The sequence below is a fragment of the Triticum urartu genome, chromosome 5A, assembly GCF_056163025.1.
Source record: "Triticum urartu cultivar PI428250 chromosome 5A, HENAU_Tu73, whole genome shotgun sequence".
In the NCBI taxonomy this organism is placed as follows: Eukaryota; Viridiplantae; Streptophyta; class Magnoliopsida; order Poales; family Poaceae; genus Triticum; species Triticum urartu.
The window spans coordinates 634,911,220-634,937,818 of NC_141877.1; the positions used below are offsets into that span (position 1 = coordinate 634,911,220).

At 45.0% G+C, this 26,599-nt stretch overlaps 1 long non-coding RNA gene across 1 annotated transcript; it reads right to left on the minus strand.

Annotated features, from left to right (window-relative positions):
• Nucleotides 1–21,174: 21,174 nt before the first annotated feature.
• LOC147973599 (uncharacterized) lies at nt 21,175–25,577 on the minus strand. Its single transcript, XR_015602974.1, has 2 exons — nt 23,832–25,577; nt 21,175–23,680 (listed from the first exon to the last, which is right to left on the minus strand). It is a non-coding gene; the product is annotated as an uncharacterized LOC147973599 (long non-coding RNA).
• Between the last annotated feature and the right edge of the window lie 1,022 nt (nt 25,578–26,599).

Consider the following 26,599-nt stretch of genomic DNA (forward strand, 5'->3'; position numbering starts at 1 on the left):
TTCCTTTTCTTTTTCTTTTATTAGGATATATATAAGCAGCACACAAGTCAATGTCCGCAATCTAAAGAAAGTCAAACCAGCCGCCACCGCGGACACCGAAGCGCCGAGCGCAAAGCCGGAGTAAAACCCTAGCTATGTCCGCCGCCGCCGCCGGGGCAGGCCCCCTCGTCACGGCGGCGTTCCTCCTCCTCCCCCTCCGCCTCCTCTCGCTTTCCTTCGGCTTCCGCCTCCCCACCTTCCCATCCGTCGCCCCGGCCCGCCGCTCCGCCGCGGCGCTGCTGATCGTCGCGGCGCTCCTCACCATCACATGCGCCATGCCCGCCGCGGGATCCAGCTCCGCCCCCGACGCCGAGGCCCTCCGATCGGAGATCAGCGAGCTCAGGCTCAAGCTCGCGCGACTAGGTGAGGCACTCTCTCCCTGTCACTAATGCAATTTGGGGGCCATTTCAGAGTAGCAGGACAGTTTAAATCGTGCTATCCCTTGCACACATTGTCGCTGTATGCCAGTGTGAGAGCCAAATCACCGATGACCGAGCGCCGAACGGACGGCACCTCCGCATTCAACACACGTACGGTTGGGGAAGACGTCTCCTCCTTCTTGATCCAGCAAGGGGAAGGAGAGGTTGATGGAGATCCAGCAGCACGACGGCGTGGTGGTGGAAGCAGCGGTGATCTCGGCAGAGCTTTGCCAAGCTCCAACGAGAGGGAGAGGTGTTACGAGGGGAGAGGGGGGCGCCAAGGACTTGGGTGCGGCTGCCCTCCCTCCTCCCCACTATATATAGGGCCCCTAGGGGGGCGCCGGCCCTAGGATATCCCATCTCCAAGGGGGGCGGCGGCAAGGGGGACTTGCCCCCCAAGTCAGGTGGGGCGCCCCCCACCCCTAGGGTTTCCAACCCTAGGCGCAGGGGAAGGCCCATGGGGGGCGCACCAGCCCACCAGGGGTTGGTTCCCCTCCCACTTCAGCCCACGGGGCCCTCCGGGATAGGTGGCCCCACCTGGTGGACCCCCGGGACCCTTCCGGTGGTCCCGGTACAATATCAGTGACCCCCGAAACTTTCCCGGTGGCCGAAACTGGACTTCCTATATACAATTCTTCACCTCCGTACCATTCCGGAACTCCCCATGACGTCCAGGATCTCATCTGGGACTCCGAACAACTTTCGGGTTACCGCATACTAATATCTCTACAACCCTAGCGTCACTGAACCTTAAGTGTGTAGACCCTACGGGTTCGGGAGACACGCAGACATGACCGAGACGACTCTCCGGTCAATAACCAACAGCGGGATCTGGATACCCATGTTGGCTCCCACATGCTCCTCGATGATCTCATCGGATGAACCACGATGTCGAGGATTCAAGTAATCCCGTATACAATTCCCTTTGTCAATCGGTACATTACTTGCCCGAGATTCGATCGTCGGTATCCCAATACCTCGTTCAATCTCGTTACCGGCAAGTCACTTTACTCGTACCGTAATGCATGATCCCGTGACCAAACACTTGGTCACATTGAGCTCATTATGATGATGCATTACTGAGTAGGCCCAGAGATGCCTCTCCGTCATACAGAGTGACAAATCCCAGTCTCGATCCGTGTCAACCCAACAGATACTTTCGGGGATACCTGTAGTATACCTTTATAGTCACCCAGTTACGTTGTGACGTTTGGTACACCCAAAGCACTCCTACGGCATCCGGGAGTTACGCGATCTCATGGTCTAAGGAAATGATACTTGACATTGGAAAAGCTCTAGCAAACGAACTACACGATCTTGTGCTATGCTTAGGATTGGGTCTTGTCCATCACATCATTCTCCTAATGATGTGATCCCGTTATCAATGACATCCAATGTCCATAGTCAGGAAACCATGACTATCTGTTGATTAACGAGCTAGTTAACTAGAGGCTCACTAGGGACATGTTATGGTCTATGTATTCACACATGTATTATGATTTCCGGATAACACAATTATAGCATGAATAATAGACAATTATCATGAACAAGGAAATATAATAAAAATCATTTTATTATTGCCTCTAGGGCATATTTCCAACAGTCTCCCACTTGCACTAGAGTCAATAATCTAGTTACATTATGATGAATCGAACACCCATAGAGTCCTGGTGTTGATCATGTTTTGCTTGCGGAAGAGGTTTAGTCAACGGATCTGCGACATTCAGATCCGTATGTACTTTGCAAATATCTATGTCTCCATCTTGAACATTTTCACGAATGGAGTTGAAGCGACGCTTGATGTGCCTGGTCTTCTTGTGAAACCTGGGCTCCTTGGCAAGGGCAATAGCTCCAGTGTTGTCATGGAAGAGAGTGATCGGCCCCGACGCATTGGGTATGACTCCTAGGTCGGTGATGAACTCCTTCATCCAGATTGCTTCATGCGCTGCCTCTGAGGCTGCCATGTACTCCGCTTCACATGTAGATCCCGCCACGACGCTTTGCTTGCAACTGCACCAGCTTACTGCCCCAGCATTCAAAATATACACATATCCGGTTTGTGACTTAGAGTCATCCAGATCTGTTACGAAGCTAGTGTCGACGTAACCCTTTACGACGAGCTCCTCGTCACCTCCATATACGAGAAACATTTCCTTAGTCCTTTTCAGGTACTTCAGGATGTTCTTGACCGCTGTCCAGTGTTCCATGCCTGGATTACTTTGGTATCTTCCTACCAAACTCATGACAAGGTTTACATCAGGTCTGGTACACAGCATGACATACATGATAGACCCTATGGCTGAGGCATAGGGGACGACACTCATCTTTTCTCTCTCTTCTGCCGTGGTCGGACATTGAGCTGAGCTCAATTTCACACCTTGCAACACAGGCAAGAACCCCTTCTTGGACTGATCCATATTGAACTTCTTCAATATCTTATCAAGGTATGTGCTTTGTGAAAGACCTATGAGGCGTCTCGATCTATCTCTATAGATCTTGATGCCTAATATGTAAGCAGCTTCTCCAAGGTCCTTCATTGAAAAACACTTATTCAAGTAGGCCTTAATACTGTCCAAAAGTTCTATATCATTTCCCATCAAAAGTATGTCATCCACATATAATATGAGAAATGCTATAGAGCTCCCACTCACTTTCTTGTAAACGCAGGCTTCTCCATAAGTCTGCATAAACCCAAATGCTTTGATCATTTCATTAAAGCGAATGTTCCAACTCCGAGATGCTTGCACCAGCCCATAGTTGGAGCGCTGGAGCTTGCATACCTTGTTAGCATTCTTAGGATCGACAAAACCTTCCGGCTGGATCATATACAATTCTTCCTTAAGAAAGCCGTTAAGGAATGCCGTTTTGACGTCCATTTGCCATATCTCGTAATCATAGTATGCGGCAATTGCTAACATGATTCGGACGGACTTCAGCTTCGCTACGGGTAAGAAGGTCTCATCGTAGTCAACCCCTTGAACTTGTCAATAACCCTTAGCGACAAGTCGAGCCTTATAGATGGTCACATTACCATCCGCGTCCGTCTTCTTCTTAAAGATCCATTTATTCTCTATTGCTCGCCGATCATCGGGCAAGTCTGTCAAAGTCCATACTTTGTTTTCATACATGGATCCTATCTCGGATTGCATGGCTTCAAGCCATTTGTTGGAATCTGGGCCCGTCATTGCTTCTTCATAGCTTGAAGGTTCACCGTTGTCTAACAACATGATTTTCAGGACAGGGTTGCCATACCATTCTGGTGTGGAACGTGTCCTTGTGAACCTTCGAAGTTCAGTAGCAACTTGATCCGAAGTACCTTGATCATCATCATTAACTTCCTCTCTAGTCGGTGCAGGCACCACAGGAACATCTGAAGGAAATATGCCCTAGAGGCAATGATAAAGTTGTTATTTATTTCCTTATATCATGATAAATGTTTATTATTCATGCTAGAATTTTATTAACCAGAAACATAATACATGTGTGAATACATAGACAAATAGAGTGTCACTAGTATGCCTCTACTTGACTAGCTCGTTGATCAAAGATGGTTATGTTTCCTAACCATAGACATGAGTTGTCATTTGATTAACGGGATCACATCATTAGGAGAATGATGTGATTAACTTGACCCATTCCGTTAGCATAGCACTTGATCGTTTAGTTTGTTGCTATTGCTTTCTTCATAACTTATACATGTTCCTATGACTATGAGATTATGCAACTCCCGTTTACCGGAGGAACACTTTGTGTGCTACCAAATGTCACAACGTAACTGGGTGATTATAAAGGTGCTCTACAGGTGTTTCCGAAGGTACTTGTTGGGTTGGCGTATTTCGAGATTATGATTTGTCACTCCGACTGTCGGAGAGGTATCTCTGGGCCCTCTCGGTAATGCACATCACTTAAGCCTTGCAAGCATTGCAACTAATGAGTTAGTTGCGGGATGATGTATTACGGAACGAGTAAAGAGACTTGCCGGTAATGAGATTGAACTAGGTATTGAGATACCAACGATCAAATCTCGGGCAAGTAATATACCGATGACAAAGGGAACAACGTATGTTGTTATGCGGTCTGAGCGATAAAGATCATCGTAGAATATGTGGGAGCCAATATGAGCATCCAGGTTCCGCTATTGGTTATTGACCAGAGACGTGTCTCGGTCATGTCTGCATTGTTCTCGAACCCGTAGGGTCCGCACGCTTAAGGTTTCGATGACAATTATATTATGTTTATGAGTTTTGATGTACCGAAGGAGTTCGGAGTCCCGGATGAGATCGGGGACATGACGAGGAGTCTCAAAATGGTCGAGACGTAAAGATCGATATATTGGACGACTATATTCGGACATCGGAAAGGTTCCGAGCGATTCGGGTATTTTTCGGAGTACCGGAGAGTTACGGGAATTCGCCGGGGAGTATATGGGCCTTATTGAGCCATACGGGAATAGAGGAGAGAGGCCAAAAGGAAGGAGGCGCGCGCCCCCCCTCTGGTCCGAATTGGACAAGGGGTGCAGCCCACTTTTCCTTGTTCCTCTCCCCCTCTTTCCTTCTCTCCTACTCCAACAAGGGAAGGAGGAGTCCTACTCCTCCCGGTGGGAGTAGGACTCCCCCCTTGGCGCGCCCTCCTCCTAGGCCGGCCACCTCTCCCCTTGCTCCTTTATATACAGGGGCAGGGGGCACCTCTAGACACACAAGTTGATCAAGTTGATCGTCTCTTAGCCGTGTGCGGTGCCCCCTCCACCATAGTCCAACTCGATAATACTGTAGCGGTGCTTAGGCGAAGCCCGCCGTCGGTAGAACATCAACATCGTCACCACGCCGTCGTGCTGATGAAACTCTCCCTCAACACTCGGATGGATCGGAGTTTGAGGGACGTCATCGGGCTGAACGTGTGCTGAACTTGGAGGTGCCGTACGTTCGGTACTTGATCGGTCGGATCGTGAAGACGTACGACTACATCAACCGCGTTGTGCTAACGCTTCCGCTTACGGTCTACGAGGGTACGTGGACAACACTCTCCCCTCTCGTTTCTATGCATCACCATGATCTTGCATGTGCGTAGGAAATTTTTGAAAATACTACGTTCCCCAACAGTGGGATTCGAGCCAGGTTTTATGCCTTGATGTTATATGCACGAGTAGAACACAAGTGAGTTGTGGGCGATATAAGTCATACTGCTTACCAGCATGTCTTACTTTGGTTCGGCGGTATTGTTGGATGAAGCGGCCTGGACCGACATTACGCGTACGCTTACGCGAGACTGGTTCTACCGACGTGCTTTGCACACAGGTGGCTGGCGGGTGTCAGTTTCTCCAACTTTAGTTGAATCGAGTGTGGCTACGCCCGGTCCTTGCGAAGGTTAAAACAGCACCAACTTGACAAACTATCGTTGTGGTTTTGATGCGTAGGTAAGAACGGCTCTTGCTAAGCCCGTAGCAGCCACGTAAAACTTGCAACAACAAAGTAGAGGACATCTAACTTGTTTTTGCAGGGCATGTTGTGATGTGATATGGTCAAGACGTGATATAAGTTGTTGTATGAGATGATCATGTTTTGTTGAAGTTATCGGCAACTGGCAAAAGCCTTATGGTTGTCTCTCTATTGCATAAGATGCAATCGCCAAATACTTGCTTTACTTTATCGCTATGTGATAGCAATAGTTGCAAGAGCAATAGTTGGCGAGACGACCATGTGACGACACATTGATATAGATCAAGATGATGGAGATCATGGTGTCATGCCGGTGACGAAGGAAATCATGACGATGCTTTGGAGATGGAGATCAAAGGCACAAGATGATGATGGCCATATCATGTCACATATTTTGATTGCATGTGATGTTTATCTTTTATGCATCTTATTTTGCTTAGTTCGATGGTAGCTTTATAAGATGATCTCTCACTAAATTTCAAGATAAAAGTGTTCTCCCTGAGTATGCACCGTTGCCAAAGTTCGTCGTGCCCAAACACCACGTAATGATCGGGTGTGATAAGCTCTATGTCCATCTACAATGGGTGCAAGCCAGTTTTTGCACACGTAGAATACTCAGGTTAAACTTGACGAGCCTAGCATATGCAGATATGGCCTCGGAACACTAAGACCGAAAGGTCGAGCGTGAATCATATAGTAGATATGATCAACATAGTGATGTTCACCATTGAAAACTACTCCATTTCACGTGATGATCGGTTATGGTTTAGTTGATTTGGATCACGTGATCACTTAGAAGATTAGAGGGATGTCTTTCTAAGTGGGAGTTCTTAAGTAATATGATTAATTGAACTTAAATTTATCATGAACTTAGTCCTGGTAGTATTAGCATATCTATGTTGTAGATCAATAGCTCGCGTTTAGCTCCCCTGTTTTATTTTTGATATGTCCCTAGAGAAAACTAAGTTGAAAGATGTTAGTAGCAATGATGCGGATTGGATCCGTGATCTGAGGTTTATCCTCATTGCTACACAGAAGAATTATGTCCTTAATGCACCGCTAGGTGACAGACCAAATGCAGGAGCAGATGCAAACGTCATGAACGTTTGGCTAGCTCAATATGATGACTACTTGATAGTTTAGTGCACCATGCTTAACAGCTTAGAATCGGGACTTCAAAGACGTTTTGAACGTCATGGATCATATGGATGTTCCAGGAGTTGAAGTTAATATTTCAAGAAAATACCCGAGTTGAGAGATATGAAGTCTCCAACAAGTTCTATAGCTAAAAGATGGAGGAGAATAGCTCAAGCAGTGAGCATGTGTTCAGATTGTCTGGGTGCTACAATCGCTTGAATCAAGTGGGAGTTAATCTTCCAGATAAAATAGTGATTGCCAGAATTCTCTAGTCACCATCACCAAGTTAGTTGAACTTCGTGATGAACTATAGTATGCAAGGGATTATGAAAATGATTCCCGAGCTTTTCATGATGATGAAATCGATGAAGGTAGAAATCAAGAAAGAGCATCAAGTGTTGATGATTAACAAGACCACTAGTTTCAAGAAAAGGGCAAAGGGAAAGAAAGGGAACTTCAAGAAGAACGGAAAGCAAGTTGCTGCTCAAGTGAAGAAGCCCAAGTCTGGCCCTAAGCCTGAGACTAAGTGCTTCTACTGCAAAGGGACTGGTCACTGGAAGCGGAACTGTCCCAAGTATTTGGCGGATAAGAAGGATGGCAAAGTGAACAAAGGTATATTTGATATACTGATTATTGATGTGTATTTTACTAGTGTTCGTAGCAACCCCTTGGTATTTGATACTGGTTCAGTTGCTAAGAGTAGTAACTCGAAACGGGAGTTGCAGAATGAACAGAGACTAGTTAAGGGTGAAGTGACGATGTGTGTTGGAAGTGGTTCCAAGATTGATATGATCATCATCGCACACTCCCTATACTTTCCGGATTAGTGTTGAACCTAAATAAGTGTTATTTGGTGTTTGCGTTGAGCATGAATATGATTTGATCATGTTTATTGCAATACGGTTATTCATTTAAGTAAGAGAATAAATTGTTGTTCTGTTTACATGAATAATACCTTCTATGGTCATACACCCAATGAAAATGGTTTGTTGGATCTCGATTGTGGTGATACACATTCCCATAATATTGAAGCCAAAAGATGCAAAGTTAATAATGATAGTGCAACTTATTTGTGGCACTGCCGTTTAGGTCATATTGGTGTAAAGCGCATGAAGAAAATCCATGCTGATGGGCTTTTGGAATCACTTGATTATGAATCAGTTGATGCTTGCGAACCGTGCCTCATGGGCAAGATGACTAAGACTCCGTTCTCCGGAACAATGGATCAAGAAACTGACTTATTGGAAATAATACATACTGATGTATGCAGTCCGATGAATGTTGAGGCTCGCGGCGGGTATCGTTATTTTCTGACCTTCACAGATGATTTGAGCAAATATGGGTATATCTACTTGATGAAACATAAGTCTGAAACATTTGAAAAGTTCAAAAACTTCAGAGTGAAGTGGAAAATCATCGTGACAAGTAAAATAAAGTTTCTACGATCTGATCGCAGAGACAAATATTTGAGTTACGAGTTTGGTCTTGAATTAAAATAATGTGGAATAGTTTCACAAAATCGTGCCACCTGGAACACCACAGCATAATGGTGTGTCCGAACGTCATAACCGTACTATTATTGGATATAGTGCAATCTATGATGTTTCTTACCGATTAACCACTATAGTTTTGAGGTTATGCATTAGAGAAAGCTACATTCACGTTAAATAGGGCACCATCTAAATCCGTTGAGACGACACCGTATGAACTATGGTTTGGCAAGAAACCTAAGCTGTCGTTTCTTAAAGTTTGGGACTGCGATGCTTATGTGAAAAAGTTTCAACATGATAAGCTCAAACCCAAATCGGAGAAGTAAATCTTCATAGGATACCCAAAAGAAAATGTTGGGTACACCTTCTATCACAGATCCGAAGGCAAGATATTCATTGCTGAGAATGGATCCTTTCTAGAGAAAGAGTCTCTCTCGAAAGAAGTGAGTGGGAGAAAAGTAGAACTTGATGAGGTAACTGTACCTGCTCCCTTATTGGAAAGTAGTTCATTACAGAAATCTGTTCCTGTGACTACTACACCAATTAGTGAGGAAGCTAATGATGATGATCATGTAACTTCAGATCAAGTTACTACCGAACCTCGTAGGTAAACCATAGTGAGATCCGCACCAGAGTGGTACGGTAATCCTATTCTGGAGGTCATGTTACTTGACCATGACGAACCTACGAACTATGAGGAAGCGATGATGAGCCCAGATTCCGCGAAATGGCTTGAGGCCATGAAATCTGAGATGAGATCCATGTATAAGAACAAAGTATGGACTTTGATTGACTTGCCCAAAGATCGGCAAGCCATTGAGAATAAATGGATCTTCAAGAAGAAGACTGGCGCTGACGGTAATGTTACTGTCTACAAAGCTAGAATTGTCGCAAAAAGGTTTTCGACAAGTTCAAGGTGTTGACCACGATGAGAATTTCTCACTCGTATCTATGCTTAAGTCTGTCCGAATCATGTTAGAAATTGCCGCATTTTATGAAATCTGGCAAATGGATAAACAAAACTGCATTCCTTAATGGATTTATTAAAGAAGAGTTATATATGATGCAACTAGAAGGTTTTGTCAATCCTAAAGGTACTAACAAAATATGCAAGCCCCAGCGATCCATCTATGGACTGGTGCAAGCATCTCGGAGTTGGAATATACGCTTTGATAAGTTAATCAAAGCATATAGTTTTATACAGACTTGCGGTGAAGCCTGTATTTATAAGAAAGTGAGTGGGAGCACTACAGCATTTCTGATAAGTATATGTGTATGACATATTGTTGATCGGAAATAATGTAGAATTATTCTACAAAGCATAAAGGAGTGTTTGAAAGGAGTTTTTCAAAGAAAGACCTTGATGAAGCTGCTTACATATTGAGCATCAAGATCTATAGAGATAGATCAAGACGCTTGATAAGTTTTCAATGAGTACATACCTTGACAAGTTTTTGAAGTAGTTCAAAATGTAATAGTCAAAGAAAGAGTTCTTGCCTGTGTTACAAGGTGTGAAATTGAGTAAGACTCAAAGCCCGACCATGGCAGAAGATAGAGAGAGAATGAAAGTCATTCCCTATGCCTCAGCCATAGGTTCTATAAAGTATGGCATGCTGTGTACCAGACCTATTGTATACCCTACCCTGAGTTTGTCAAGGGAGTACAATAGTGATCTAGGAGTAGATCACTGAACATTGGTCAAAATTATCTTTAGTGGAATAAGGATATGTTTCTCGATTATGGAGGTGACAAAAGGTGCGTCGTAAAGGGTTACGTCGATGCAAGTTTAACACTAATCCAGATGACTCTAAGTCTCAATCTGGATACCTATTGAAAGTGGGAGCAATTAGCTAGAGTAGCTCTGTGCAGAGCATTGTTGACATAGAAATTTGCAAAATACGTACGGATCTGAATATGGCAGACCCGTTGACTAAACTTCTCTCACAAGCAAAACATGATCACACCTTAGTACTCTTTGGGTATTAATCACATAGCGATGTGAACTAGATTATTGACTCTAGTAAATCCTTTGGGTGTTGGTCACATGTCGATGTGAACTATGGGTGTTAATCACATGGTGATGTGAACTATTGGTATTAAATCACATGGTGATGTGAACTAGATTATTGACTCTAGTGCAAGTGGGAGACTGAAGGAAATATGCCCTAGAGGCAATGATAAAGTTATTATTTATTTCCTTATATCATGATAAATGTTTATTATTCATGCTAGAATTGTATTAACCGGAAACATAATACATGTGTGAATACATAGACAAACAGAGTGTCACTAGTATGCCTCTACTTGACTAGCTCGTTGATCAAAGATGGTTATGTTTCCTAACCATAGACATGAGTTGTCATTTGATTAACGGGATCACGTCATTAGGAGAATGATGTGATTGACTTGACCCATTCCGTTAGCATAGCACTTGATCATTTAGTTTGTTGCTATTGCTTTCTTCATAACTTATACATGTTCCTATGACTATGAGATTATGCAACTCCCGTTTACCGGAGGAACACTTTGTGTGCTACCAAACGTCACAACGTAACTGGGTGATTATAAAGGTGCTCTACAGGTGTTTCCGAAGGTACTTGTTGGGTTGGCGTATTTCGAGATTAGGATTTGTCACTCCGACTGTCGGAGAGGTATCTCTGGGCCCTCTCGGTAATGCACATCACTTAAGCCTTGCAAGCATTGCAACTAATGAGTTAGTTGCGGGATGATGTATTATGGAACGAGTAAAGAGACTTGCCGGTAACGAGATTGAACTAGGTATTGAGATACCGACGATCAAATCTCGGGCAAGTAACATACCGATGACAAAGGAAATACCGTATGTTGTTATGCGGTCTGACTGATAAAGATCTTCGTAGAATATGTGGGAGCCAATATGAGCATCCAGGTTCCACTATTGGTTATTGATCGGAGACGTGTCTCGGTCATGTCTACATTGTTCTCGAACCCGTAGGGTCCGCACGCTTAAGGTTTCGATGACAGTTATATTATGTTTATGAGTTTTGATGTACCGAAGGAGTTCGGAGTCACGGATGAGATCGGGGACATGACGAGGAGTCTCGAAATGGCCGAGATGTAAAGATCGATATATTGGACGACTATATTCGGACATCGGAAAGGTTCCGAGCGATTCGGGTATTTTTCGGAGTACCGGAGAGTTATGGGAATTCGTCGGGGAGTATATGGGCCTTATTGGGCCATACGGGAATAGAGGAGAGAGGCCAAAAGGAAGGAGGCGCCCCCCCCTCTGGTCCGAATTGGACAAGGGGTGCAGCCCACTTTTCCTTGTTCCTCTCCCCCTCTTTCCTTCTCTCCTACTCCAACAAGGGAAGGAGGAGTCCTACTCTCGGTGGGAGTAGGACTCCCCCCTTGGCGCGCCCTCCTCCTAGGCCGGCCACCTCTCCCCTTGCTCCTTTATATACAGGGGCAGGGGGCACCTCTAGACACACAAGTTGATCAAGTTGATCGTCTCTTAGCCGTGTGCGGTGCCCCCTCCACCATAGTCCAACTCGATAATACTGTAGCGGTGCTTAGGCGAAGCCCTGCGTCGGTAGAACATCAACATCGTCACCACGCTGTCGTGCTGACGAAACTCTCCCTCAACACTCGGCTAGATCGGAGTTCGAGGGACGTCATCGGGCTGAACGTGTGCTGAACTCGGAGGTGTCGTACATTCGGTACTTGATCGATCGGATCGTGAAGACGTACGATTACATCAACCGCGTTGCGCTAACGCTTCTGCTTACAGTCTACGAGGGTACGTGGACAACACTCTCCCCTCTCGTTGCTATGCATCACCATGATCTTGCATGTGCGTAGGAAATTTTTGAAATTACTACGTTCCCCAACAACATCTTCCTGAGCTGCACTACTTTCCAGTTCAAGAGGCAGTACTTCATTGAGTTCTACTTTCCTCCCACTTACTTATTTCGAGAGAAACTCTTTCTCCAGAAAGGACCCGTTCTTGGCAACAAAGATCTTGCCTTCGGATCTTAGATAGAAGGTATACCAATGGTTTTCTTAGGGTATCCTATGAAGACGCATTTTTCCGACTCGGGTTCGAGCTTTTCAGGTTGAAATTTCTTGACATAAGCATCGCATCCCCGAACTTTTAGAAACAACAGCTTAGGTTTCTTCCCAAACCATAATTCATATGGTGTCGTCTCAACGGATTTAGACGGTGCCCTATTTAAAGTGAATGTAGCCGTCTTTAGAGCGTATCCCCAAAATGATAGTGGTAAATCAGTGAGTGGCATCATAGATCGCACCATATCTAATAGAGTGCGATTACGACGTTCGGACACACCGTTACGCTGAGGTGTTCCAAGCAGCGTGAGTTGTGAAACGATTCCACATTTCCTTAAGTGCGTGACAGATTCGTGACTTAAATATTCTCCCCCACGATCTGATTGTAAGAATTTTATCTTTCGGTCACATTGATTCTCTACCTCATTCTGAAATTCCTTGAACTTTTCAAAGGTCTCAGACTTGTGTTTCATCAAATAGACATACCCATATCTACTTAAGTCATCAATGAGAGTAAGAACATAACGATAGCCACCGCGAGCCTCAACGCTCATTGGACCGCACACATCAGTATGTATGATTTCTAATAAGTTGGTTGCTCGATCCATTGTTCCGGAGAACGAAGTCTTGGTCATTTTACCCATGAGGCATGGTTCGCACGTGTCAAATGATTCAAAATCAAGAGACTCCAAAAGTCCATCTGTATGGAGCTTCTTCATGCGTTTAACACCGATGTGACCAAGGCAGCAGTGCCACAGATATGTGGGACTATCATTATCAATCTTACATCTTTTGGTATTCACACTATGAATATGTGTAACATCACGTTCGAGATTCATTAAGAATAAACCATTGACCAGCGGGGCATGACCATAAAACATATCTCTCATATAAATAGAACAACCATTATTCTCAGATTTAAACGAGTAGCCATCTCGTATTAAATGAGATCCAGATACAATGTTCATGCTCAAAGCTGGCACTAAATAACAATTATTGAGGTTTAAAACTAATCCCGTAGGTAAATGTAGAGGTAGCGTGCCGACGGCGATCACATCGACCTTGGAACCATTCCCGACGCGCATCGTCACCTCGTCCTTCGCCAGTCTCCGCTTATTCCGCAGCTCCTGTTTTGAGTTACAAATATGAGCAACCGCACCGGTATCAAATACCCAGGAGCTACTACGAGTACTGGTAAGGTACACATCAATTACATGTATATCACATATACCTTTAGTGTTGCCGGCCTTCTTGTCCGCTAAATATTTGGGGCAGTTCCGCTTCCAGTGTCCCCTTTCCCTTGCAACAAAAGCACTCAGTCTCAGGTTTGGGTCCATTCTTTGGCTTCTTCCCGGCAACTGATTTATCTGCCGCGGCAACTCCCTTGTCGTCCTTCTTGAAGTTCTTCTTACCCTTGCCTTTCTTGAAACTAGTGGTTTTATTGACCATCAACACTTGATGTTCCTTTTTGATTTCCACCTCCGCTGATTTCAGCATTGAAAATACCTCAGAAATAGTTTTCACCATCCCCTGCATATTGTAGTTCATCACAAAGCTCTTGTAGCTAGGTGGGAGCGACTGAAGGATTCTGTCAATGACCGCCTCGTCTGGGAGGTTAATGTCCAACTGGGACAAGCGGTTGTGCAACCCAGACATTTTGAGTATGTGCTCACTTACAGAACTACTTTCCTCCATCTTACAACTGTAGAACTTGTCGGAGACTTCATATCTCTCGACCCGGGCATGAGCTTGGAAAACCATTTTCAGCTCTTCGAACATCTCATATGCTCCGCGTTGCTCAAAACGCTTTTGGAGCCCCGGTTCTAAGCTGTAAAGCATGCCACACTGAACGAGGTAGTAATCATCAGCACGCGACTGCCAATCGTTCATAACGTCTTGGTTCTCTGGGATGGGTGCTTCACCTAGCGGTGCTTCTAGGACATATGCTTTCTTGGTAGCTATGAGGATGATCCTCAGATTCCGGACCCAGTCCGTATAGTTGCTGCCATCATCTTTCAGCTTGGTTTTCTCTAGGAACGCGTTGAAGTTGAGGTCGACATGAGCGTTGGCCATTTGATCTACAAGACATTTTGCAAAGGTTTTTAGACTAAGTTCATCTAATCAAAATATTTAATGAACTCCCACTCAGACAGACATCCCTCTAGTCATCTAAGTGATACATGATCCGAGTCAACTAGGTCGTGTCCGATCATCACGTGAGACGGACTAGTCATCATCGGTGAACATCTTCATGTTGATCATATCTTCTATACGACTCATGTTCGACCTTTCGGTCTTCCGTGTTCCGAGGCCATGTCTGGACATGCTAGACTCGTCAAGTCAACCTAAGTGTATTGCGTGTGTAAATCTGGCTTACACCCGTTGTATTCGAACGTTAGAATCTATCACACCCGATCATCATGTGGTGCTTCGAAACAATGAACCTTCGCAACGGTGCACAGTTAGGGGGAACACTTTCTTAAAATTATTGTGAGGGATCATCTTATTTAAGCTACCATCGATCTAAGAAAATAAGATGTAAAACATGATAAACATCACATGCAATCAAATAGTGACATGATATGGCCAATATCATTTTGCTCCTTTTGATCTCCATCTTCGGGGCGCCATGATCATCATCGTCACCGGCATGACACCATGATCTCCATCATCATGATCTCCATCATCATGATCTCCATCATCGTGTCTTCATGAAGTTGTCTCGTCATCTATTACTTCTACTACTATGGCTAACGGTTTAGCAATAAAGTAAAGTAATTACATGACGTTTATGTTGACACGCAGGTCATAAATAAATTAAGAAAACTCCTATGGCTCCTGCCGGTTGTCATACTCATCGACATGCAAGTCGTGATTCCTATTACAAGAACATGATCAATCTCATACATCACATATATCATTCATCACCAGTGCCTCCGGCCACCCCCCTCGCCGGCGCTCGCCTCCCCATCTTCCCCGCATGGCGCCCGCCCCACCTCGACCCGAACTAGATCGGATCGATCCCGCGGCCTCGACGCCCGACGCCGCCCCGCTGCTCGACGCCCGACGCCGCCCCGCTGCTCGACGCCGGAGCCTCGCCGGACTGCCTCCCCATCGCGTGTCGTCCCCGTCTTCCTCCTCACGCCCCGCTGCCCCGTACCCTACATGCTTGATGTGAGCCGCCGTCTCCCTCCTTCCTCTCTGCTAACGCAGCAGCGCCGTCTACATCGGAGCCGTAGCTCGCCGGCGCCTCACCTCCCTTGCCGCCCCTTGCCCGCGCCGTTTCGCAAGCCATGCCGCGCGCCCATGCCTGCTACCTCCCGTTCCCCGTCGCGCCTATCGCCGCTCGTGCCAGCTGTGGTTGTTGCCGCCCACGTCGCGCTCCGCCCTCGCCGCTGCTGGCTCTCGCTACTACTGGCTGATGCCGCTCCAGCCGCATCGCCCGCTGCCGCTATCGCTTTCTCGCGCTCGCCGCCCGCATCACCACCGCCATCTGCTCCCACTCACCCACTGCTGATGCTTCTTGTGCGGTCGTCGCCGGCGCTGCTGCGCCCGCGGGCACCTAACCGCGTCGCGGCTCGCTCCCCTGCGCTCGCCCGCGCCACACCCCGCGCCGCTCTATCGTGGCCTCGCCGCTGCCGGGCGCAGCCCCGGTCGGCCGGCCTCATCCCCTCGCGTGATGGGCGCCTGGATGCGTCACGCCCCGGCGCCCGAAACCCGTTGCCCGCTAGCCCCTCTGGGCCACAGACACATGGGCCCTGCCCAGAACGTTTTTAGAAAAATAATAATAATATAATTAGTAATTAAATTAATTAATTAACCTGGTTAATTAACTTAACTAATCATGTTTAATTAATCTAATTAAGTTTAACTAACTGAATAACTACTTAAAACTAATTAAACGGTTGATTAGTCCATGTTTCAATGACAGTGGGGACCCACTAGTCAATTTGACCAATCAATGGTCAATGCTGTCTGGGCTGTTGACTTTGACTGGCCCCACCAGTCAGTCTCTGCTGACTGGGCAGTTGACCAAGTCAACCAGGCCTACTGGTCAGCCACACAAACCCATCTCTGGGTACACTTCTGTGTACCCATAGCGATTTAACATTTAATTCTTGAATTAAAATAATTTAGGAAATGATTAAAACTTTAGGAAATCATATAAAATAATCCATAGCTCGGATCGAAAAACTTTCTACATGAAAGTTGCCCAGAACGACGAGACGAACCCGAATACGCAGCCCGTTCGTCCGCCACGCATCCCTAGCATAGCGAACACGCAACTTTCCCTCTCCGGTTCATTTGTCCGAAAATGCGAAACACCGGGAATACTTTCCCGGATGTTTCCCCCATTCACCGGTACCACCTCGTACCGCGTTACGGCACACCTAGCATCACGCTTGTCATGTCATGCATCGTCATGCATTTGTTTGCATTATATTTATTGTTTCTTCCCCCTCTTCTCTCGCTAGACACCGAGACCGACGCTGCTGCTACCCAGTACGACTACGGTGTTGACGACCCCTCTCTCTTGCCAGAGCAACTAGGCAAGCCCCCCCTTGATCACCAGATATCGCCTACTCTTCTCTATACTGCTTGCATTAGAGTAGTGTAGCATGTTACTGTTGGGTTTCGTAATAATTTCAAAAAAATTCTTACGCACACGCAAGATCATGTGATGCATAGCAACGAGGGGGAGAGTGTTGCCTACGTACCCAACGCAGATCGACTGCGGAAGCGATGACACGACGTAGAGGAAGTAGTCGTACGTCTTCACGATCCAACCAATCAAGCACCGAAACTACGGCACCTCCGAGTTCGAGCACACGTTCAGCTCGATGACGATCCCCGGACTCCGATCCAGCAAAGTGTCGGGGAAGAGTTCCGTCAGCACGATGGCGTGGTGACGATCTTGATGAACTACAGTAGCAGGGCTTCGCCTAAACTCCGCTACAGTATTATCGAGGAATATGGTGGCAGGGGGCACCGCACACGGCTAAGGAATAGATCACGTGGATCAACTTGTGTCTAGAGGTGCCTCCTGCCTCCGTATATAAAGGAGTAGAGGGGGGAGGCTGGCCGGCCAAGGAGGAGGGCGCAGGAGAGTCCTACTCCCTCTGGGAGTAGGATCCCCCCCCAATCCTAGTTGGAATAGGATTCGCGGAGGGGGAAAAGAGGAGGAGGGGGCCGGCCACCTCTCCTAGTCCTAATAGGACTAAGGGAAGGGGGAGGCGTGCAGCCCATCTAGGGCAGCCCCTTCTCTTTTCCACTAAGGCCCACTATGGCCCATATAGCTCCCGGGGGGTTCCGGTAACCCTCCCGGTATTCCGGTAAAATCCCGATTTCACCCGGAACACTTCCGATATCCAAACATAGGCTTCCAATATATCAATCTTTACGTCTCGACCATTTCGAGACTCCTCATCATGTCCATGATCACATCCGGGACTCCGAACAACCTTCAGTACATCAAAATGCATAAACTCATAATATAACTGTCATCGTAACCTTAAGCGTGCGGACCCTACGGGTTCGAGAACAATGTAGACATGACCGAGACACGTCTCCGGTCAATAACCAATAGCAGGACCTGGATGCCCATATTGGCTCCTACATATTCTACGAAGATCTTTATCGGTCAGACCGCATAACAACATACGTTGTTCCCTTTGTCATCGGTATGTTACTTGCCCGAGATTCGATCGTCGGTATCCAATACCTAGTTCAATCTCGTTACCAGCAAGTCTCTTTACTCGTTCCGTAATACATCATCTCACAACTAACATATTAGTTGTAATGCTTGCAAGGCTTATGTGATGTGTATTACCGAGAGGGCCCAGAGATACCTCTCCGACAATCGGAGTGACAAATCCTAATCTCGAAATACTCCAACCCAACATCTACCTTTGGAGACACCTGTAATGCTCCTTTATAATCACCCAGTTACATTGTGACGTTTGGTAGCACCCAAAGTGTTCCTCCGGCAAACGGGAGTTGCATAATCTCATAGTCATAGGAACATGTATAAGTCATGAAGAAAGCAATAGCAACATACTAAACGATCGGGTGCTAAGCTAATGGAATGGGTCATGTCAATCAGATCATTCAACTAATGATGTGACCTCGTTAATCAAATAACAACTCATTGTTCATGGTCAGGAAACATAACCATCTTTGATTAACGAGCTAGTCAAGTAGAGGCATACTAGTGACACTTTGTTTGTCTATGTATTCACACATGTATTATGTTTCCGGTTAATACAATTCTAGCATGAATAATAAACATTTATCATGATTATAAGGAAATAAATAATAACTTTATTATTGCCTCTAGGGCATATTTCCTTCAGTTACTGCTTTCTGTTAACCCTATCCTGATGCATAGCCTGTCCTTGCTACTACTGTTGTTACCTTTACCTGCAATCCTAATGCTTAGTATAGGATGCTAGTTTATCATCAGTGGCCCTACACTCTTGTCCGTCTACCATGCTATACTATCGGGCCGTGATCACTCGGGAGGTGATCACGGGTATATACTTATACATATATACATGCTATACAGGTGGTGATTAAAGTCGGGTCGGCTCGTAGGAGTACCCGCGAGTGATTCCGATGTGGGGGGCTGAAGGGGCAGGTGGCTCCATCCCGGTAGAGGTGGGCCTGAGTTCCCGAAGGCCCCCGACTATTCCTTTGTGGCGGAGCGACAGGGCAGATTGAGACCACCTAGGAGAGAGGTGGGCCTAGCCCTAGTCGGCGTCCATGGTTATTTCAAAATAACACGCTTAATGAGATCTTGGTATTTGATCTGAGTCTGGACTGGCCTATACGCAGTAACCATCTACACGGGGACAGTTATGGGCACTCGACGTCGTGGTATCAGCCGAAGCCTTCGTGACGTCAGCGACTGAGCGGCGCGCGTCGGGTTGGACCGCGTAACACAACTTCCTTTGTAATGGAGGTTGCTAGGTCTGCTCACCGGCCGCGTACGCAACGTGCAGGTGTGCAATGGACGATGGGCCCAGACCCCTGCGCCATAGGATTTTGACCGACGTGCTGACCTCTCTGTTGTGCCTAGGTAGGGCTGCGACGTGTTGATCTTTCGAGGCCGGGCATGACCCAGGAAAGTGTGTCCGGCCAAATGGGATCGAGCGTGTTGGGTTATGTGGTGCACCCCTCCAGGGAAGTTGATCTATTCGAATAGCCGTGTCCCTCGGTAAAAGGACGGCCCGGAGTTGTACCTTGACCTTATGACAACTAGAACCGGATACTTAATAAAACACACCCTTCCAAGTGCCAGATACAACCGATGATCGCTCTCTCACAGGGCGACGAGGGGAGGATCATCGGTTAGGTTTATGCTATGCGATGCTACTTGGTGAACTTACCATCTACTCTCTTCTACATGCTGCAAGATGGAGGTGGCCAGAAGCGTAGTCCTCGACAGGATTAGCTATCCCCCTCTTATTCCGGCTTTCTGCAGTTTAGTCCACATATGGTATCCTTATTCCATTTGATACCAATGCATACATATGTAGTGTAGCTCCTTGCTTGCGAGTACTTTGGATGAGTACTCACGGTTGCTTTAATCCCTCTTTTCCCCCTTCCTATACCCGATTGCTGCGACCAGAGGTTGGAGCCCAGGAGCCAGACGCCATAGTCGATGACGACTACTACTACTCGGGAGGTGCCTACTACTACGTGTAGCCCGCTGACGGTGACCAGGAGTAGTTTAGGAGGATCCCAGGCAGGAGGCCTGCGCCTCTTTCGATCTGTATCCTAGTTTGTGCTAGCCTTCTTAAGGCAAACTTGTTTACTTATGTCTGTACTTAGATATTGTTGCTCCCGCTAACTCATCTATGATCGAGATCTTGTATTCGAGCCTTCGAGGCCCCTGGCTTGTAATATGATGCTTGTATGACTTATTTTATTTGTAGAGTTATGTTGTGATATCTTCCCGTGAGTCCCTGATCTTGATCGTACACATTTGCGTGTATGTTTAGTGTACGATTGAATCGGAGGCGTCACATAGTTCCATGTGATATGTCTTGTTGCACCAACCACATGCATTCATTACATACTTGTTGAATAGCTATGAGTCAGGCATTCTCACAATTAAGAAACAGTAAATAAGAGTAAAGAAATAAAAAATAAAACTATAACCAGCCAGCATGCAGACTGGTCCATATATATTCCCTCCGTCTAGAGTTACTTGTCGGAGAAATGGATGTATCTAGACGTATTTTAGTTATAAATGCATCCATTTTTATCCATTTTCGTGACAAGTAATTCCGAACATAGGGAGTACCATTTAAAAGATGCATAATTGATGGCATGGACACTGCAACCATTAATGAATACTAGAGGCTGGGGCGCGCCTTGGCGCGCCTCCTGGGCGGTCATGTGCGCCCTTGATTAGCTGACGGTCATGTACGTTCTATATTAGCACCTGAGTTAATTTCTTGGCGTGACATCTCTATGACATAAATTGTTGAATTTTTTTTTGCGGGGAATTGTTGATTTACTGTCCAGCCACACATGCAGGACAGCAGAGGCCATGGCTTGTCCGTATAGCTTAATGGTGTGAAGAGCAAACAAATTTCTAAATAGGTAATACAAATTGTAGATAACCCACAAAAAAAAAGATTGTAGACAGGTATGGTTCAAGAGAGCATATATTGCATAGCAGCACATATCTAAGTCGTAAAGAGTTCATTACTCGTTTAACATGCACACCCATATGCATGCTACAGCTAGCTGCACTCTCCACTTCTCACTTCACACTAGGAGCACCAACTGATGCCTAGTGACGCGCTGAACCTGAAAGGCAAGATACCTAGCATGCACATGATATATAAGTAATGGAGTACACAACCAAAAAGTAACAATAGATTTTTTAATCAAGATATAAACCAAAACTACGACCGACACATATAATGTTCAGATTCGTAACTGCCCATGCTTGTTGATCTCTTGCCATCCTCCCACTGACCCTAATCATTTCGGGGAACCAAAAATGACCATTTTGCAAAATAATTAACCAGTCGAAAGTAACCAAAAAAATATATTGGGAAGCACGATGAAGACATAAACCCACTGGAAAAGAAAAAACAAACCAATATGTTGTTGCACACTTTTTAACTTCACACATAACTTTCAGAGGTTAGATTACTCAGCACGTGGCCTACGCATTGATCTGAATAAAAAGTACACAAACCAATCATTGCAACCATCATTCATTGACTGAATGTACATATTCAGTACATGCATGATAAAATTGCATCAATTGATATCTTAGCTTCAATTTTTGGTAGCATCACTGAGAAGTGACAGTCGGATATTTTGTACACTCTAGAAGTTGAGGGACTAACTAATCCAAATTTTAGCACATTAAGCTTCATGTTCAGATCTTCTATAGTTTCTAAACCCTTACTCTCCATGGGCATCTTTTCACTGTCAGGATATAGGAATCATTGCTACTTCATGTATTAAGCAACTCCAACAATATCTTTATGCTTAGGCGTGATGAAGAATAAAAGTAGCTTATTTTAATCTTAAAACAGTGAACTACGAGCCCATCAAAGACTATTCATCGAAGTAGACTCCTTTGGACATATGTTAGGAAACAAAATGTATGTGAGATATAGGTACTAATTAGAGAAGAAAATAGGCTTGCATATCCTTACTTGGGGAAAAAAGGGCAAGGAGTAGGCATAGCAAGTGCAGCTAAAGTTGCACCATAACAAACATGTGGTTGTACGTGTGCATTTTCTGGAAGTGGAAGCTCAGTCACACACATTCATATACATCATTTCATCATGAACAGTCTACGAAAGCATATATTAAGATGCAGTTAGAAGAAAACAATCATAAGTATATCCAAACCAGAAAATCAATGGAAATCTTTTAACAAAACTATATCAAGACTATGCCTAATCTCACCTTTTATGGCATTTTATCTAGATTCTTATGGAGGCACTCAGTGTGTACTACAACATAATCAACTTCGCCTAACAGAGGCTTTATTTCTTGCTATCATTCAGGTTCATAGAAGAAAATAATTAAAGAAAAAAATCATTAGTCAGGTCAACATAGCTTATGAACTGCAACTAATAGGTGTAATCCTAACAAGAATTAAGATTCTTCTGCCCACCTCCCCCATATCAACAAATAACAGTGAACATAGATGACCACCAAATAAACCATCACAACATCCTGAGCAGGTCCAGGCACGAGGTTACATAAAAATTGCAACACCAAATTACTTGCATAAAAAGAAACAGATGAAAGAAAGATACCTTGACTTCACAGAGGCTGCAGAAAAACATCCCCTCTTCACTGTCTTGCTGCTCACAGGACCTCTCACCATTGGCAGCATGAGAAAACAAAAGAAAGAAGGCACAATATAAGAAGAAATGCAAAGAACATCAGTAGGGGCGAGCACGACAGTAGCATCAAGGAGAGAGGAGTACCTGGTGGTAGCAGGAAGGAGCCGATTCGTTGCCGTCGGGCAGATTCTGAAATAAGGGGTAGTTCATCTCTCTCTCTCTCTCACACACACACACAAGTACCATTATAGATTAGGCGGGACTTGAAATAGCAACAAACAAACAAACAAACAGATTTCATTTAGAACAATTGTTCACTTACATCACGCAATTTCTTGCGGGGAATCATGCGCATGACAGCTTTACAGACCACTTTAGCTGGGTCTTTTGCCATCTGGTCCTTGAGCTTTCTTTCCTTCAGATGGTCAATATACCTATTGGGGAAATGGCAAAATGCACATGACAGAAAAAACTTAATAATGATATCAAATAAGGTAAAAACGTATTTGCTAGAATTACTAACCTTGTATGCTAGTATAAATTTTGTCAGTCATTTTTCTTCCTGTAACACAAATATATTTTGCCAGTGCTAACTACAGTTACTTTCAAATAGAAATAATCAATACCAGCCAAGCTTTCACTGGCGGTCAGCAAACGTATGCCTGCACCCAAGCTATTGTACTTGGCCACATAGTCCGTGATGGAGATCGCAACCTTGAACTTTTGTGGATAGGGGTCGACACCCGCGCTTCTAAGAGGACACTCTGAGCTAAGAAAATAAGCATCTGAAAAATGTAACAAACAGACATATACATGATATCCATCAGACCATCAATTCAAGTGAGAGGATAGCAGTTTCTATGAGGTAATACTGTGTGCCAAATATTGTGCTAGAAGACAGGGTTCATGCAGGTTCAGCGGAGACAGAAAAAATACCTCAGCGATTTGGACCTGCCATGAGGATGTTGGCACAGTGAGCAGAAGCATAGAAGACGGGGCTCGAACTGCAGCATACGTGTTCCTTCCTCTTCTCTTACTCCATCCCCACTTTTCCATCCCTCTCTCTCAAACATAAATGTCCTCCCCTCAGCATTTATACAATTTAATTTGAGCATGAAAAACAAGGGGATACTGGGTGCACAACCTCTGTACTACATTGCGGCGCTGCGGAAATCGGCCTATCAGAGCAACGGTGGAAGAGGAACTTGGGAACCAACAAGCAAAAGAGAAAATTCAGAGGAGTAAAAGATCATAAGGAAACCAAACTGGAATTTCCTAGTAAGGACTGAGAGACGAGCTTTGAGGGTTACTTCCATCCAAATCGATGAATCGAGATTTCAAACACCTAAGCAAACAAGAAAAAGGAGAAGTGCAGCTGATATGAAGTACTTTGAGTTCCAAGTTACTTCATACATACAGACTTGTTTGCCACACAGACTTGGTAACCAACCCTGAAGTCTGTGTGTTGATTTTATCTGCCTATCTGAAGCACGCATTACAGTTTTTTTTTGTTTTTTTGTGTCAGATAGTTTTCTGCATCGCAGAATCTATAAGCATAAACTTGAACATAAGAGCATCTGAAATTCTCCATCTTAAAACTTGTGCTTACCACGCAAAAAAAAACTTATGCTTAATCAGCTCTGTTATTTCAGAATTCAGAGTTTTGAGATCAGAAACTTCTTCACCTAAGTGCACTTGTTACTCAAAACATAGACAAATTTCAGTCATTCGGATGAGCTCGGGCATTTTATTATTTGTGTTACAACCTGAAAGAATGTTAGGGTCAAAATTGTGGTCTGCTTTGTAACTTGAAGTTACATTAACTCGTATTCTTTTCGAGTGTGGAATCGCTTCTTAAGCATCTTGTCTTTTTGCTAGTATTTCTGAATTCTTATTCATCTGTTTTCCCCTGGTTTGTTATACGTCCGTGTATGTAATTTCATGACATCAACTTTTATTTCGCAGAGCACCATTGGCTTCAAAATGCTAAGAAAGCTCCAAACGTTCATCTTGGAGATATTGTCAAGTCAAGGCTTAAGCAATTTTCGAGAATGAATAGATTCAAAAGAAGAGCTCTAAGAGTATGCACCTAGCTCTTATGTGTGTCGAGCTGCTGCACCAACACCAAATTAGAAACGAGAATGCCCAAAAGCAGAGCAAGAACACCACCCAAGAGAAGAACAGGGGCATCACTCACGCGAACTTGTTGGATCCATCTGTAGGATGAAGATGAACTCGATACCATCTGACGAGAGGGAGACGGGGAAGCCGTGGAGCTCAACGACGTCCGCTCGATCGATCATGTCAAGGAGGGTGGACGTCGATGGCAACGTGGGGGTCACGGATCTGGCCGGAGAAGCGCCTCCCCTTCCTCCTCCTTTGACCTCCGTGGAGACGACGAGCACAGCTGGATCCTGTGAGACTTCATGGCGGCGGCAGCCTCCCAATGATCCTCGTCATCGGCATCCGCGCACACGCGGTGGCGGCAGGGGCACGGACCCGACGGCGACGGAAAGAGAGAGCACAGGAGAGGGAGGGGGGCAGGAGGCTCAGGAAGAGAGGGAGCGGCGGCGACGCCCACCCCACCACGAGTGGGTTTGAGAGGAGAGAAAGGAGGTGACGTGCGTGGGGAGGCGAAGTGGGTTGGAGCGGGGCGGCCGGGCGGGCATACCTGGCGACCTCTTCCTTCTGGACGAAGGAAACGACCAGTGGTTAGGCAGCGAGGAAGCCAACCCTCCAAATCCAACTGGACAACGTCTTTGTTTTTCCACGTGGATGACCCCAGAGTGCGCCCTTTGTGCCACTGTTAATGGGTTTAATACATATACTTGTTGTTAGTGTGGTGCATATTCAATTAATGGATATGCACATCTTCATCTTAAATCCGAGCTCAATCTCTTAAAAATGCAACGCAATAACTACCATGAGTTTCCCGTGTAAGTATGTATTTCATACAAACGATTGGCATGTTCATCCCATAATAGGCATAGCAATTATTATTTTTAGTTCCATTTGAAGTGTAAGCTTTTGAATACTTATGAATAGCAAGGTGCACATTAAATATGACCACATGTGAAAGATCTACTCACTAACACCAAATGTAGTTGTATGACTCTTTAGGATTTTTTGAGCTCGAGTGCAGGTGCACCCCTTGTCTAGACCATCAACTTTCACATCAACATATGTGCTATTTCTACATAGAAACATGTCCTTTTCATTTCTCCCAAACAAGAAAATATCTGACTTTGGAACTTTATATGTCAACGTCACACAAGTACTACTTCATGAAGGAAAAGTCTTGTTTTTTATGCAACATAAATGTTTCAAATAAAAAAATCTATAATAAACTTTATTATTTTAGATATTTTTGTTGTGCCAAAAAAATTCCAAAACATTTTTCTACATATTATAGTACTTAGTGATGTCGACCTGCAAAGTTTCAACAAATGTTTTATTAGGAGAAACAAATAAGAGAAAGTTTTACGCACAAAAGTTGATGCAAAGTTTGACGCTCCGGGTAAGAAGTGCACCTGTACTCGAGCTCAAAAAGAACTTTCCTGACTCCTAAGAATGTAGTTGTAGCCACTGTGTTCTTTTGTATTCAGGTAAAGCTTTTGAGTCTTGCAAGTATGCTATCATCAACACCTTCTCTATCCAATCATAAGAAACCAAGCTATCATTGAATGTTGAGAGAAAATTGGGAA